At 38.7% G+C, this 14,244-nt stretch overlaps 1 protein-coding gene and 1 pseudogene across 7 annotated transcripts in view; one reads left to right on the top strand and one right to left on the bottom strand.

Moving 5' to 3' along the window:
- AKT3 (AKT serine/threonine kinase 3) overlaps positions 1-14,244 on the top strand; it is a 306,055-nt gene that overhangs the window by 267,684 nt on the left and 24,127 nt on the right. The gene's annotated exons all lie outside the window — the stretch shown is intronic.
- Positions 35-1,608, bottom strand: LOC103668845 (annotated as a pseudogene).

Below are 14,244 nucleotides of genomic sequence, written 5' to 3'. Positions count from 1 at the left end.
GCATAAAAACTCGAAGAAAGTGAAATCACTCCTTAAAAACAGCATTATATTAAGGGTGTTTTAAATTTATATTGTCCTTCTAATCACATATGCCCAACGAAACTCAAAAGCTGAAAAAGCAGTTGTACTTACTATGCGAGTGGACAGTTACACCCACCAATTATTTTATTCAATGACCTCACATTTTCAAATTACCATTAACGACTCTGAACTTACCATGAGATGTAGACAAAGTCAGGAGACAAGACTTAGGGAGAGTGCTCCTTTCTGGAGGGAGGTTAAGCCTTTCAGAACCAGCATGAGAAAGAAACACCCTGTTGAAGAATTCCGCGTGGGAAAAATTAATTTGGTCAATTTCATCTCCTGCCGAACTGGCTTATTGTTTTCATTGACATGTTTGGCGTCGTTCTTCTGACTCTGCTGTGTTTAATTCTTCTCCTTTATCTGAATCTTCAGTATTACAGAGATTTTCATCTATGGGAACAGCACCCCCGGCTCCATTTTCCTGTCCCTTCCCTTCATTGTGCTGTTCCCAAATCGCTTCCTTCACCACTTCAGCGCTACCTCTGGAAGCTTCACTTCATTGTTTTCTGAAGTACATGAAGTTTTCAGGCCTGGCTACAGCACCGCTTCTCCCACCCACACCTCTTGGGACGTACGGGCTCAAATCTACTCGGTTTGTGTGCACTGAATCATCCCCTCCTTCACCTGTTGCCTGGGTGTGACAGGTACTGTCTGCTTCCTCATGCTCATGAACCAGAGCAGGACGAGGTTCTAGCACCTCGTGACCACGGATCACCCGTGCTTACCCTGCTTTGAAGTCTGCTTCCCTCCTTCCTTATCTCACGCAGCTTTGATGAAACACTGATGGTGTTTTCTTCTCTTTTACTTTCCTCTCAGGCATGAAAAGATTCTAAGGTGATTTGGGTATCGTTTGAACCTAGGGCAGAATGCTCTCTTTCAATTAGATCTTATGAAATTTCATTTTCTTTCTCTTCCTTCTTTATATCTTTCTTCAACACCAATCCAGGTGGAAATGCACAATGATGCATACAAGTATCATCCTCTCTGGGGCATACCCAAAGCCAGCCATATTTGTTGTTTTCAAAAGCTTCAAGAAAATGTTTGCACACTGTTTGAGGGTTTTTTCTCTTTTCCACCTCACTGTGCTTTTTATTCACCGTTTCCAGCTTTCTCTCATCTCAACTATCCATAGTATCTTTTTCAAGTTCTTTACCTCTTGCATCACATTTTCTCCCCAGATTCAAGTCATGAGGCAACTTACACTTAACCTCCCTTAGTGCACTGCCCTTGCTTGAAGAGCACACATACCACGGATTCAGGTCTGCACCTTATTTTTTGAGCAAGAGGGACAGGTTTGAATAGCTCATTTAGCTCTTGCAATTCTTTCTTCTCGTCCTCTTTCTTCAGTTTCTCTTCAGCTTCACTTTATGCTACCTGACATAGATTTTGTTGACTAAATTGAACTTGATGACTGACAGCTTTGAAAAAGTTACGTTGTTTTGCCTCTTTATTATTCTTTAGATTAAAAATTTTAGGGGCACCTGGGGGGCTCAGTTGGTTAAGCGTCAGACTCTTGATATCGACTCAGGTCACGATCTTGAAAGAACGAGCCCCGTGTTGGGCTCTGCACTGAGCTTGAGATTCTCGATCCCTCTCTCTCCACCCCTCTCCCACTGCTTGCACTCTCTCTCTCTAAAAAAAATAATTTATGTTCAATAATTTTCTGCTCCGTATTTTTGCCCACACCCTGACTCTGTTTCTTGGAGGACATTGTAGAGACAGGTGGCACCAGCCAGACTTTAAGCCCAGCTGGACCCCATCAGGGGATCTGGCCCCACAGCAGGAGGAGGAGGAAGACATGGGCCACCCTAGCTGCCATACTGTGCCTTGTTTTTTCTTATTCATTAGATAATATATGATTTTTAGATGGACTCTGAAGCCCATTTTCATTTAATGCAAGTATTGACATAGTTGGGTTTAAATCTACCATCTTGGTATTTTTTTGGGGGGGGTTCCATTTTTTTTATCTGTTCCTTTATCTTCATCTGCCTGCTTTGGGATTTACTGAATATTTTATGATTCTATTTTATTTTGGCTCTTGTCTTATTAGCTATACATCTTCTTTTTATTATTTTGAGGTGGTTTCTAGAGTTTACCATATACATGTTTAACTTCTCACAGACTGCCTTTAATTAATATTAGAACCATGCCACATTCACAGCACATTTGTTTCCTCTTCCATTCTTTATGCTGTCATCTTACTTTCATGTGTTACCAACATCGTTGCACATGAGAACTGTGTTCTGCTCTCGATAGTTATATTTTAATGTGACTAAAACTATGTATTTACAGTTTTAGTATTCTCCATTCCGTCATGTACATCCTTGCTTCCATCTGGTATCCGGTCTTTTACTTCATTGCTTCACTTCGGCCTTCATTCTAAGGCTCGTTTACTTAGCTCCACTTCTCAGACATGACTCCCTGGGCGTGGAAAGATTCATGGAAAAAGAACGTGTTTGAAGGAAATAGAAGATATGGAAATGATGGGAATGTGACATTTCAGAAGTGGAGGCCAATGTGAGAGTAAATCAAGTGGTGATGAATGAAGTGTGTGAAGATCTGCTGACTGGGAAGAACCCGCAGTTCTGAGTGGATCGAAACTGGGTGCAAAAAATGGAGCTGGGAGCCTGCTGGTTTGGTTAGTTTCCTGCAAGGTTCCTTCTTGTTTGCCTGATGCACCTGCTTACCAGGCGCTGGCTCCTCGAGTAGGGAGCTGGCAGAACATGACGGGACGCTTTCAGCTTTTGTTGGGATAAACTTCCAGGCAGGAGAGCTTAGAACAGAGAACCTCGTGGAGAGACTGTGTGGTGATGGTAATATTTAATTCCCAGTGCAGTTACCCATGGGCTAGAAATACAGGGCTAGCAGTGGAAGTGAGAACAGAAGTGGATATGGCTATCTGGGAACTTGGTTAAAAGAGGTTTATAGGAGTGGATCCTCTGTGAGCAGGGGAAGGATGAGAAAATCGATGGGAAAGAAAAAGAGAGTCGGGATGGGGCACCTGGGTGGCTCAGTCAGTGAAGCGTCTGCCTTCAGCTCAGGTCATGATCCCGGGGTCCTGGGATCGAGCCCCGTGTTGGGCTCCCTGCTCAATGTGGGGTCTGCTTCTCCCTCTGCACCTCTCCCTACTTGTGTGCTCTCTCACTCGCTTGCCTGCTCTCTGTCAAAAACAAAAACAAAGTCCAGGACACAGGGCAGGTGTGAAGTCACTGAGAGCCAGCACTGAGTGTTGGAAAATACCCACATTCAGGAATGGAAGTTGGCTTGAGATGCATTTTTATAAGGTGTATCAGAGTCCCTTGTGAAGAATCATGCAAAAGTTGCAGAGACAGTTTTCAGCCTGAATCATGACTCTATTTTCCAACTGAAAAATCCATCTTGACGAGTTGGGTGGTCGTGGCAGTTACGCAGATGTTCGTGGCCACAGTGACGCTCATGGGTGAAGCAGGGTTCAAGTAAACGTGGGCGCTAACAGAGAAGACAGAGCGTCGGCTACGGTATGCCTCTAGGAGCTTCACGCTGATACGCTCCTTCCTGACTCAAATGATGGCCCATTTTTTTTTTTTTTAAGATTTTATTTATTTATTTATTTATTTATTCGACAGAGATAGAGACAGCCAGCGAGAGAGGGAACACAGCAGGGGGAGTGGGAGAGGAAGAAGCAGGCTCCCAGCAGAGGAGCCTGATGTGGGGCTCGATCCCAGAACTCTGGGATCACGCCCTGAGCCGAAGGCAGACGCTTAATGACTCCGCCACCCAGGCGCCCCATGATGGCCCATTTTTAAACTTCGGATCATAGAAAGATGAGCTCCAAATATCTACCAAACACTTTTAGGGTTTAACATTAAAATTATTGCCTTCAATTGATCACGAGGCGCTGTAATACAAAAGAAAACAAACAGCTGTCCAGATGTTAGCCATGGCATAAACTGCAGATGGCCGGAGTTGTACCATCCCTCAGATTGGGTTAAGAGCAAAATATAGCTAGTTGTCCGTACAAGAATCTCACCTGAAACAAAATTACACATAAATGTGGAAGAAATAAGGGGATGAACAGAGATTTAGCAGTGAAATGTTACAAAAAGTAAACCGACAACAATAATAATTTGGGGCTAAGTTGATTTCAGTACATAAATATGAAATGTGAAAGGTCATTTTTGGCATAATGAACAATCAGCACCAAATAGCAGCATCCACAAGCACAAAACACTATCAGAAATGCAGGACTTCGTAGAAATACAGTTTCTCGCTCAGTGTGACGGAGGGTTAGCTGGCAAGAGGCAGCTTGTGGTTTCGTTGATTCTCTTCAGTTTTGTTTCCAGTTTCATTGATTTCTGCTCTGAAATTTATTTCTTTCCCTTATCCCAGATTTTATTTGCTCTTCTATTTCTAGTTTCCTAAGCTGGAAGCTTAGATTATTACTTTAGATCTTTCCTTTCTAATGAGTGCGTTCAGTGCAATAAATTTTCCTTTAAGTTCTGTTTTCACTGCATCTGACAGATCTTTGATAAGTTGTATTTTCATTTTCATTTAGTTCAAAATATTTTTTTTTTCCTGAGACTTCCTGTTTGACTTGTGTGTTATTTAGGTATATTATTATTTAAACCCTAAGTATTTGGGGGATTTTGAGCTATCTTTCTCTTACTGATTTCCAGTTTAATTCCACTGTGGCCTGAGAGCGTTCCCTTGAATGTCTGTCTGTTCTTTTAAATTTGTTAAGATGTGTTTTGTGGCCTAGAATGTGGTCTGTCTTGGTGAATGGTCTGTGAACTTGAGAAGAATGTGTCTCCTGCTGTCTTGGGATGAAGGAGTCTGTAAATGTAAATTGGATCAGTTGACTGGTGGTGCTTCTCAGTTCAGTGATGTCCTCACTAATTTTCTGCCTGCTGGATGTGTCAGTTACTGATAGGGGGATGTTGACGTCTCCAAGTGTAATAGTGAGTTAATCTGCTTCTCCTTGCAGCTCTATCAGTCTTTGTTTATTGTATTTTGATACTTTGTTGTTAAATGCATACACATTAATGATTCTTATGTCTTTTTGGAGAATTTGCCACCTTATCATTACGTAATGTCCCTCTTTACCTGTGATAATTTTCCTTACTCTGAAATCTGCTCTGTTTGAAATTAGCGTAACTACTCCAGCTTTCTTTCAGTAAGTATTAGCATGGTATGTCTGTCTCCATGCCCTTTTAATCTCTTGGTGTCTTTACGTTTAAAGTGGATTTCTTGTATATAATACGTAGTTGGTTCTTGTTTTTTATGCGCTCTGGCAGTCGTTGCCTTTCCATGGGGTGTTTTGAGGCCGTTGAAACTTGAAGTGGTTATTGCCGTAGTCGGATTGATATTTACCGTATCTGTTACCGCTTTCTGCTTATTGTCCTGCTCTTTGTATCTTTGTGTGCATTCTACTCTTTCTCTGACTTCTCTGGTTTTAACCGAGCATTTTCTAAGGCTGCATTTTTTTCTCCTCTCTTAGCATATCGTTTATACTTCTTTTTAAACTATCTTGGTGCTTTCCTATAAGTTTGCAGTATATATTTACAACTAATTCAAGTCCTTTTTCAAATAATACCACACCATTTCACAGATGTTACAGGTACCTTAAAGCAGGATTCCTAATTCCTCCTTCCTGTCCCAAGTAACATTGCTCATTAATTTCAGTCATCCATAAGCTATAATTATTGTATACATTTGTTGTATTATTATTTTGAACAAACTGTTTTCTGTTAATTAAGGGTGAGGGAAAAAAAGATTTTATTTTACCTTTGTTGGTTCCTTTTGTAAAGCATTCCTCCTTTCTTTCTAGAACTAAGTTTCTATCATTTTCTTTCTTTCTGATGAACTTTTTAAAAAAGATTTTATTTATTTGAGAGAGAGACAGAGAGAGCATGAGCAGGGGGAGGGGCAGAGGGTGAGGAACAGGCCGACTCCGTGCTGAGCACAGAGTGGAGGCATGACTCTCTCCCAGGACCCTGAAATCATTACCTGAGCTGAGGTCAGAGGCTTTACTGACTGAGCCACCAGGTGCCCCTGAACTTTTTCTTTAACATTTCTTGCAAAGTAGGTTTACTGGTGACAAATTGCCTCAATTTTTATTTGTCTAGGAAAACCTTTATTATTCCTTATTTTTGAAACATAATCTTGCTGGATACAGAATTCTAGGTCAGTGGTTTTTGTCTTTCAACACTAAGTATTTTACTCCATTTTTTTTTTCTTACTTGCATGGTTACTAAAGAGAAATCCAATTTAATTCTTGTCTTTGAACCTCTATAGATAAGGTTTTTGGTGTGTGTGTGTGTGTGTGTGTGTGTGTGTCTTCTTAAGATTTTATCCTTGTCTTTGATTTTCTGCAATTTGAGTATGATATGGCTAGGTGTAGATTTTGGACTCTTTGAATCATATTCTCTGAAATTAAGAGATACTGTTTTGGTGGCTAGCACTGATTTTGGAAAATGCTCAGTCATTATTGCTTCAGATGTTTCTTCTGGTTTCGCTCTCTATTCTCCTTCCTATATTCCCACTACATACACCTTTCATCATTGTTTCACAATTCTTATTTCTTTTTCCATTTCAGTTTTGGAAGTTCTATTAACATTTCTGCAGGCTTACTGATTCTTTCCTTGGCCATGCCCTGATTATTAATGAGCTCAGCAAAGACATTCTTAATTTCTGTGATGGTGGTTTTTTTTTTTTTTATTTCTAGCATTTCCTTTTTATTCTTTCTTAGAGAATTCATTTCCCTACTTATATTACCCATATGTTCTTGAATGTAGTACAGTTTTTCCATTAAAACCCTTACTGTATTTTCATAGGTGAATTAAATTCCCGGTCTGATAATTCCAACATCTCTGCTGTATCTCAGGCTGGTTCTGGTGCTTGCTCTTTATTGTGAAACTATGTTTTTTATCTTTTAGTGTGCCTTGTAATTATCTGTTGAAAGTCAGACATTATGTACTGGGTAAAAGAAACTGAATGGAGATAAATAGGTTTTTAGTAGAGATTTTATGTGTTTATCAGGGTAGTTTATCAGGCTAAACTTACTTGCTAGTGCTAATACCTTTTGTTTAAGGAGATATTTTCAGTTTGTATGCCTTTCATTTCTTTTTTCTTAACATTATTCTAAGATTGCCAGAACAATATCATATAGAAATGTTGAGAACAGACATTTAATTATTATAACATTCACATATCCCCCAGTTACTATGATATTAAGTTGTAGTGTTTTTTTATGCACACCATCTCTCAGATTGACAAATTTTCCACTATTCCTATTTTCTGAACATTTTTCTTATGAATGGATGCTGGATTTTGTCAAAATGCTTTTTTCTGCATTCACTGACATAGTTGTGGTAGTTCTGTTTTAGTTTGCTAATACAGTGAATCACGTTGATTTTTTAATATTATGTCTATGCTGCATACCTCAAATTAGCCCCAATCATGGTATATATTTTTTATATATTGCTAAATTTCTTGTTAGCATTTTGTTAAGGATTTTGTATATAATAAGAAATAGTAGGCTATACATTTTTTAATGTATTAGCCATCTGGTTTTAGAATCAGGATAATGCTAGACATCAAAAATGCGTGGTATTTCCTTCTCTTCTATTTTATGATTTTGCATAGAATTGGTATTTTTCTCCTTTAAATGTTTGATAGAATGTCCTGTGAATCCATCTGAGCCCAGACTAAAGAAATTCAATCTCTAATGGATATAGGACACTTCTAGTTATCTATTTCCTTTGAATGAAATTTGGTAGCTTATGTGTTTTAAGGAATTTTAAAATTTTATCTAATTGTTGAATTAGTTGACATTGAGTTGATCATCTATTATCTTGATTTTTTTTTCTATTTCTTTTGGCTTGTTTTTTAAATTAGTTCTTTCTGTGGTTTATTAAGTTGAAAATTTAGATTTAAATCTTTTCTTCTTTTCTAATACAGCCTCGTAGTACTATATATTTACTTCCAAGCACTGTAGCTCTGAGCACATCCTGTAAGTTTTGTTGTGTCATACTGTGACTTACTATTTGTTTCAAAATGCTTTCTAATTTCCCTTATTATTTCTTCTTTGAGCATATGGGTTATTGAAGTATATTGTTTGATTTACAATATTTGGAGATTTTTCAGCTATCTTTCTGTTTTAGTCTCTAGTTTAATTCTGTTGTTCTTAAAGAACATACTTTTGTATATTTTAAATCTTCTAAATTTTTTGAGATTTGTTTTATGAAATATGGTTTATATTGATGAATGTTTCATGTGCATTTGGAAAGAATATGTATTCTCTTGTTATATGCAGTATTCTGTAAATGTCAATTAAGTCAGGTAAATGAATAGTGTTAAGTCTTCTACATCCTTACTGAATGTTTAACTGCTCACTTTTTACCAGTTACTAAGAAAGGAAGAAGAAAATCCTCAATGGTAATTGTGCCGTTGACTATTTCTCTTTTAGTTCTACCACCTTTGCTTTATTTTAATCTTAAAGTTCTGCTTGTAAGTGCTCCCAAATTGAAGATTGTTGTATCTTCTTGGTGAATTTACCTCCTCATCATTTCATCTAGGTTAGCCAATTTTTGGCATAAAAATTAGAGATAAATGGAAAAGAACAGAAAAACAATAGAGAAAATTTTAAAAAGACACATAAATTGAGTGTTTGCAAATATCTACAAAATTAACAAACTTTTAGTTAGATTCAGTAAGGAAAAAAAACAAGTACTAAAATCACAAATGAAATAGGGACATTACTACTGACTTTATAGAAATAAAAAAGGATTATAAGAGAATACTGTGAACAGATGTACATGTAAAAATGGATAACCTGTATGAAATGGAAAAATTCCTAGAAACATACGAACTACCAAAATGACTAAAGAAGAAATTGGAAATCTGAGTAAAGCTATTACTAATAAGGCAATTAAATCAGTAATCACAAAACTCCCAACAAGGAAAAGCCCAAGACCAGATGGCTTCACTGGAGAATTCTATCAAATATTTAGAGAAGAAATACCACGACTTCTTCTCAAACTCTTGCAAGAAATAGGAGTGAATATTTTTTAACTCTTTCTATGAGGCCAGCATTGCCCTGATTCCAAAGCCACACAAAGACATTACAAGAAGACTACAGACCAATATCCCTAAGTAATGTAGATATAAAATTCCTCAATAAGATCTTAGCAGGACCAATTAGTAGCATATTAAAAGGATTGTACACCATGGTCAAGTGCGTTTTATCCCGGAGATGCAGACAGTTCAGCAGACTAAAATTATTTAATGAAATACCCCACATTAATAAAGAAAAAAAACCCACATGATCATCTCAATTGGTGCAGAAGAAGCATTTGACAGAATTCCACACGCTTTGCTGATTTATAAAGACAAACAAACAAAAAACCTCAGAAAACTAGGAATAGAAGGAAACTTGCTCAACATGATAAAGGCCATAGATGAACCCACAGCCGACATCATACTTGGTGTTGAAGGACTGAAAGTTTTTCACCTGAGATGAGGAAGAGAACAAGGATGCCCACTTGTGACATTTCTGTTCAGCATTAATACTGGAAGGTTGTAGTCAGAGCAATTAGAGCAGGACATAAAAAGCAATCAAATTGGAAAGAAGTAGTAAAACTACCTCTCTTCACAGATGTAGAAAACCCCAAGGAGTACACACGAGTACGTGCGCGCACACACACACACACGACCTCTAAAGCTAATAAATAGATGCAGCGAAGTCGCAGGATATGAAATCAACACACAAAAAAATCCTTTATGTTTGTATATATTAAGCTATGAATAGTCTGGAAAGCAAATTAAGAAAACAGTTCCATTTACAGTAGCATCAAAAAGAATAAAATACTTAGGAATAAGTAGAATCACAGAGGTGCAGGTTCCATGCTGCCAAATATAAAACATGCTGAGATAGATGAAAGAAGACATGAGTAAAGGGAGGGACACCCTGGGTTTGTGGCTTGGTGACTTACTCTGAAGACGACAGTACCAGTCACAGTGGTGGTACAGAGTCCGTGCAATCCTTGTGAACACGGTCATGTGTGCAACCCGTGTAGTATGCTCCTGGATTCATTTTGCTTATATTTTGTTAAGGATTTTTGCATCAGTGCTCACGGGGATATTGGTCTATAGCTCAGAACAGGTTTGTCTTTTAAGGCATCACATCAACCCTCAATACAAAGGACCTATATAACTCAGACCATTTTCTGTGATCAATAAAATTGCAATAAAACTAGGAGTAATCAACAAAGAAAGGTTTCTCCAAACCACAAATGTTTGAAACCTTTAAGATAAACTTGAACATAAGTCACAGATTACGAAGTAGCTGCATTGGAAATCAGAAAATATTGGAGTTGAATGAATGGCAGTGAGATTTGTGAGACGCAGTCAAGGCAGTTCCTGAATACTTGTACGGGGGTGGAGGCGGGCAAACAAAGCAGAAAGATCCAAAATTAGCCAAGCTTCCAAATCAAATTAGGGGAGGAAATTCAACAACAGAATAATCACAGTGAGAGTGAGTAGAAACACCGAGTAAATGTAAAAGTCCAAATGAATGAAATAGAAAGCAAATGTTTGAAGGATCAGGAAAATGCAGTTAAGTAAGAGACTAGTCAAGTAGACAAATCTCAGAATCAATCAAGAAAAATATTAGAAATCAACATGAGATACAGAAATATAGAAATGAAAATATAATACAACTACCACAAATAATTTTTATGCTGTTTATTAAAAAAAAGAGTTAATGGATAATTTTAATTATCAGCAGACTCAAGAAACATGTGAAAACATTACATTGTTAAATTAGTATAAAATCTGTTACCTCTCCAGCTCCAGTGTTTTCACCGCAATGCAAAAACACCAGTACAAGCCCAGATGAGTTTTTCAGGTAATCTCCACCAAACATCCAAAGAGAAGATAATCCCTATCATTAGAAAGGTTTTATACAAGCTGCTCCTAAGAAAGAAAGAGGGTTATATGCTTCTCAAACTTACTTTATAACCTTTGGTAACCCTGATAGGACTCTTACAAGAAAAAAAATTATAGGCCATTTGTGAACATAGATTTAAATATGCCAAGTAAAATATCTAGCAGTTATTTCTAATAATGCATAACAATATTTATGTTCTCATATCCATGTCAGATTTGTTCTAGAAATATGGTTAGATTAGAATAAAATAATGTTATTCATCACATTTAGAGATTAAGGAAGAAATCCACATGACCAATCTTTTCATGAAAATGAAAATAGAAACCATTTGTAATTTTTAAAGATATATTTAAAACACTTTTAGTAACCTCAAAGTAAAATGAACCCTTTTTAAATAACTTTTTATTAAAAATTTTTCTACAAACGTTATATTTAATGGTTGGATATTACAAATATTTTCTTGAAATGTAAGGCAAATGATATCTATCAATATCACATTCTCGGCAGTTTTTTTAAATTGTTTTTTTAAAGATCTTATTTATTTTATTAGAGAAAGAGAGAGAGAAGGGGCAGAAGGAGAGGGAGAATCTCAAGCTGACTCTCAGCTGAGCAGGGGTCCCGAGGCCGGGCTGGATCCCAGGACCCTGAGCTGAAACCAAGAGTCAGACACATAACCAACCAGGTGCCCCGAGGCAGTGTTTATCATAACTTCTGGTAAGCTAAGGTAATAAGAAAAATAAGATAAGAAAAAGAAACAGCGATGTGTGATTTTTAAAGGAAAAAAAAAAACTTAATAGATCTTTGATGGTGGAGTTTAATAATTACATTTTGTCTTATAGTGGGAACACTATACTGAATAAAAAATGAATAAGTCGGATTTATAAATGTCAATTGGTAAACTGATTTATACGTAAGAATTGGCAAATCTCAAAAATACATGAACATAAAAAATCAAGCTACATAAGATACTTAGGGAATAATAACCAGTATTACAAAAACTGAAAATGAATAAAGAAAATTATGTCCGCGATGGCCTATCTAGGGGCTGAAGTCTAAGAACTTGCGTGCAAAGCTACAAAGGCGCAGCACCGCGGTGTTTGCTTGGATCACGTAGAACTATAGCTTGGGGCTTAAAAATGGGTGTTAATGAGGGGAAAGCAGTAGGTATTTAATGCTGCATCTCCATGTTTTCTATCTTAAAAAAACAAAAGTTTCAAAGTACATATGACAAAATGTTAACATCTGTTAGTTAGATCTGGTTGTCATTTTATATTATTTTCTATTCTTTCCTTTATGCTTAAAATAGTTCTTTTTGAATTTTGTGAGTGAAGCGGGAGGTGAAAGCAATGAAGCACCGAGCGTAGGCTCCTCAAGAAAATGAAAGAATAAAGAAGGAGGGAGCGGGAGCAAAATGGGAAACAGCCCCCAGAATGGATTAGATGTGTTTGCTTTCGTGTTGCTCATGTACCTGGGGGGAAACCCAAACAGGGCTCTGGAAGTGGAGATACATAGCAAAAAAGTAAAGTTATATACAGATAGTAAGATGTGCAATATAGAGATTGTAAGCTGTGAGGTGATAAACACGGGGAAAAGTAAGATACAGGGAAAAAGCAAGGTCTGTGAAGGCTAGCCAAAGGGATTAGTCTTCACGGAAGAGGTGGGGTACCGTCGCCGTGACATGGATGGGAAAGAAATGGGATGCCCACTGAAGCAAATGTTTTTATAAATATTTGGTCCGGAAGCTGGGGTAGTTCCTACCTGAAGGCCCCAGCTTTGTTGCAGGAGTCCTGCCTTCTTAGAATGAGAAAAATGTGCAGGCCCACGGGAGCCACGTGAGGAGCCGGGCTGCCTGTGAGCCCTGGAGGGAGCACTCCCTGGGCACAGGGCAGAGGTCCAACCAGTGGGTGGGGCAGAAGATTCCAGAAGTGTATGCAGACTGCTTAGGCTTTATTCTTCATAAGGAAAAAAATAATACCGTAAAACAGGGAAGACCAGGAAAGGCTTTTAGGGGATCGACTTGGAATCTTTGGCTCAGTGTGATCTACTTTCTACTTACCGCATTCGTACTTATTGTCCAGAGCTTTCCTTCGGAAGGGAAGAGAAAACTTGCTTTTAGAGAGCAATTTAGGTACTTCATAGTTTACTTTGGTCACTCGTTTGGTATTCGTTTCAGTGAAGCGGCAACTGTTAAAATGAGTAATTTTATTCTAGTACATAGTGGGAGGAGCAGAGAGAGGCCCACAGGGGATGATGCCTCTTGGGAAGGGGCCCACGGGGTCTTCCACACCTTACTGTCCTAAGTCTTTGGTTCCTTCTGTAAACTTCTGTGTTCCTATTTGAATATCAGCCTTCACCTCTGTCCACCTGCTAAGTTAGAACTTTTAGTATTTATTATTTTTTTCCATGTTTATCCTTTCAAATACTATTCACTCTTTTTTTTTTTTAATTAAAAAAATTGTTTTGTTGAGCTCCAGTTCAGCCTGTCAAGTGTACACAGGGGTGGGTGGTTGTAAGGTCACCGGGTCACTGGCACCACTGTCTGAAGCCGAGCGAGCGCTCCCATCTCCTCACCCCTTCTCAGAGACCTGGTTCCTTTCTGGTACATCCCCCTTCAGCCTGAGGAACTGCCCTCATTTCATGTAGTACACCCCAGCTGGCAAGGAACTTGTTTCCTTGTACCCGATGGCGTCTTTTTGCCTTCATTGTTGAGGAGATGTTCTCTGAGTGTAAAACCCTGAGCTGATAATTCAGTGAGCTCTCAATCAGGTATGTGTTCCCTTGTCAATTACGTGTCCCGTGTCACCGGCTGCTTCCAGGATATTTTCGTCTGTGTGATGGCTTTAGAATAAATCACTCTGAGTAGCTGAGCTACAGTTTCCAGAATTCTCCTGCGAGATTCTCGCAGGATCCCTCATGGGCCTGAGGCCGTGGTCAGGCCTGCCTGCCCCCGGCGCCCCCGCCAGCCTGGGTGGCTCCCCCTCTACGGGCCGGCATGTGATTCAGCCGCCAGACGGAGGGCCGCAGCCTCACAGCAGAGCCACACCATTGAGGTCAGAGGCAGTAAGAAATGACACGGGCTTCAGTCTGTCCCATGGGCTCCAGTTCATGCTTCTGGGTTTCACGCTCTTCTCCCTGCTTTACACGCATCCTCTCTCCCACCTCCTGCCCTACGGAGGCCAAGCTCCACATGTCCTTACCGTGAAGACGGCCTTACAAGCTGCAGGGCCAACCAC

The sequence above is a fragment of the Ursus maritimus genome, unplaced genomic scaffold (assembly GCF_017311325.1).
Source record: "Ursus maritimus isolate PB19 unplaced genomic scaffold, ASM1731132v1 scaffold_2, whole genome shotgun sequence".
NCBI lineage: Eukaryota > Metazoa > Chordata > Mammalia > Carnivora > Ursidae > Ursus > Ursus maritimus.
This window is presented reverse-complemented; position numbering and strand designations above follow the sequence as displayed.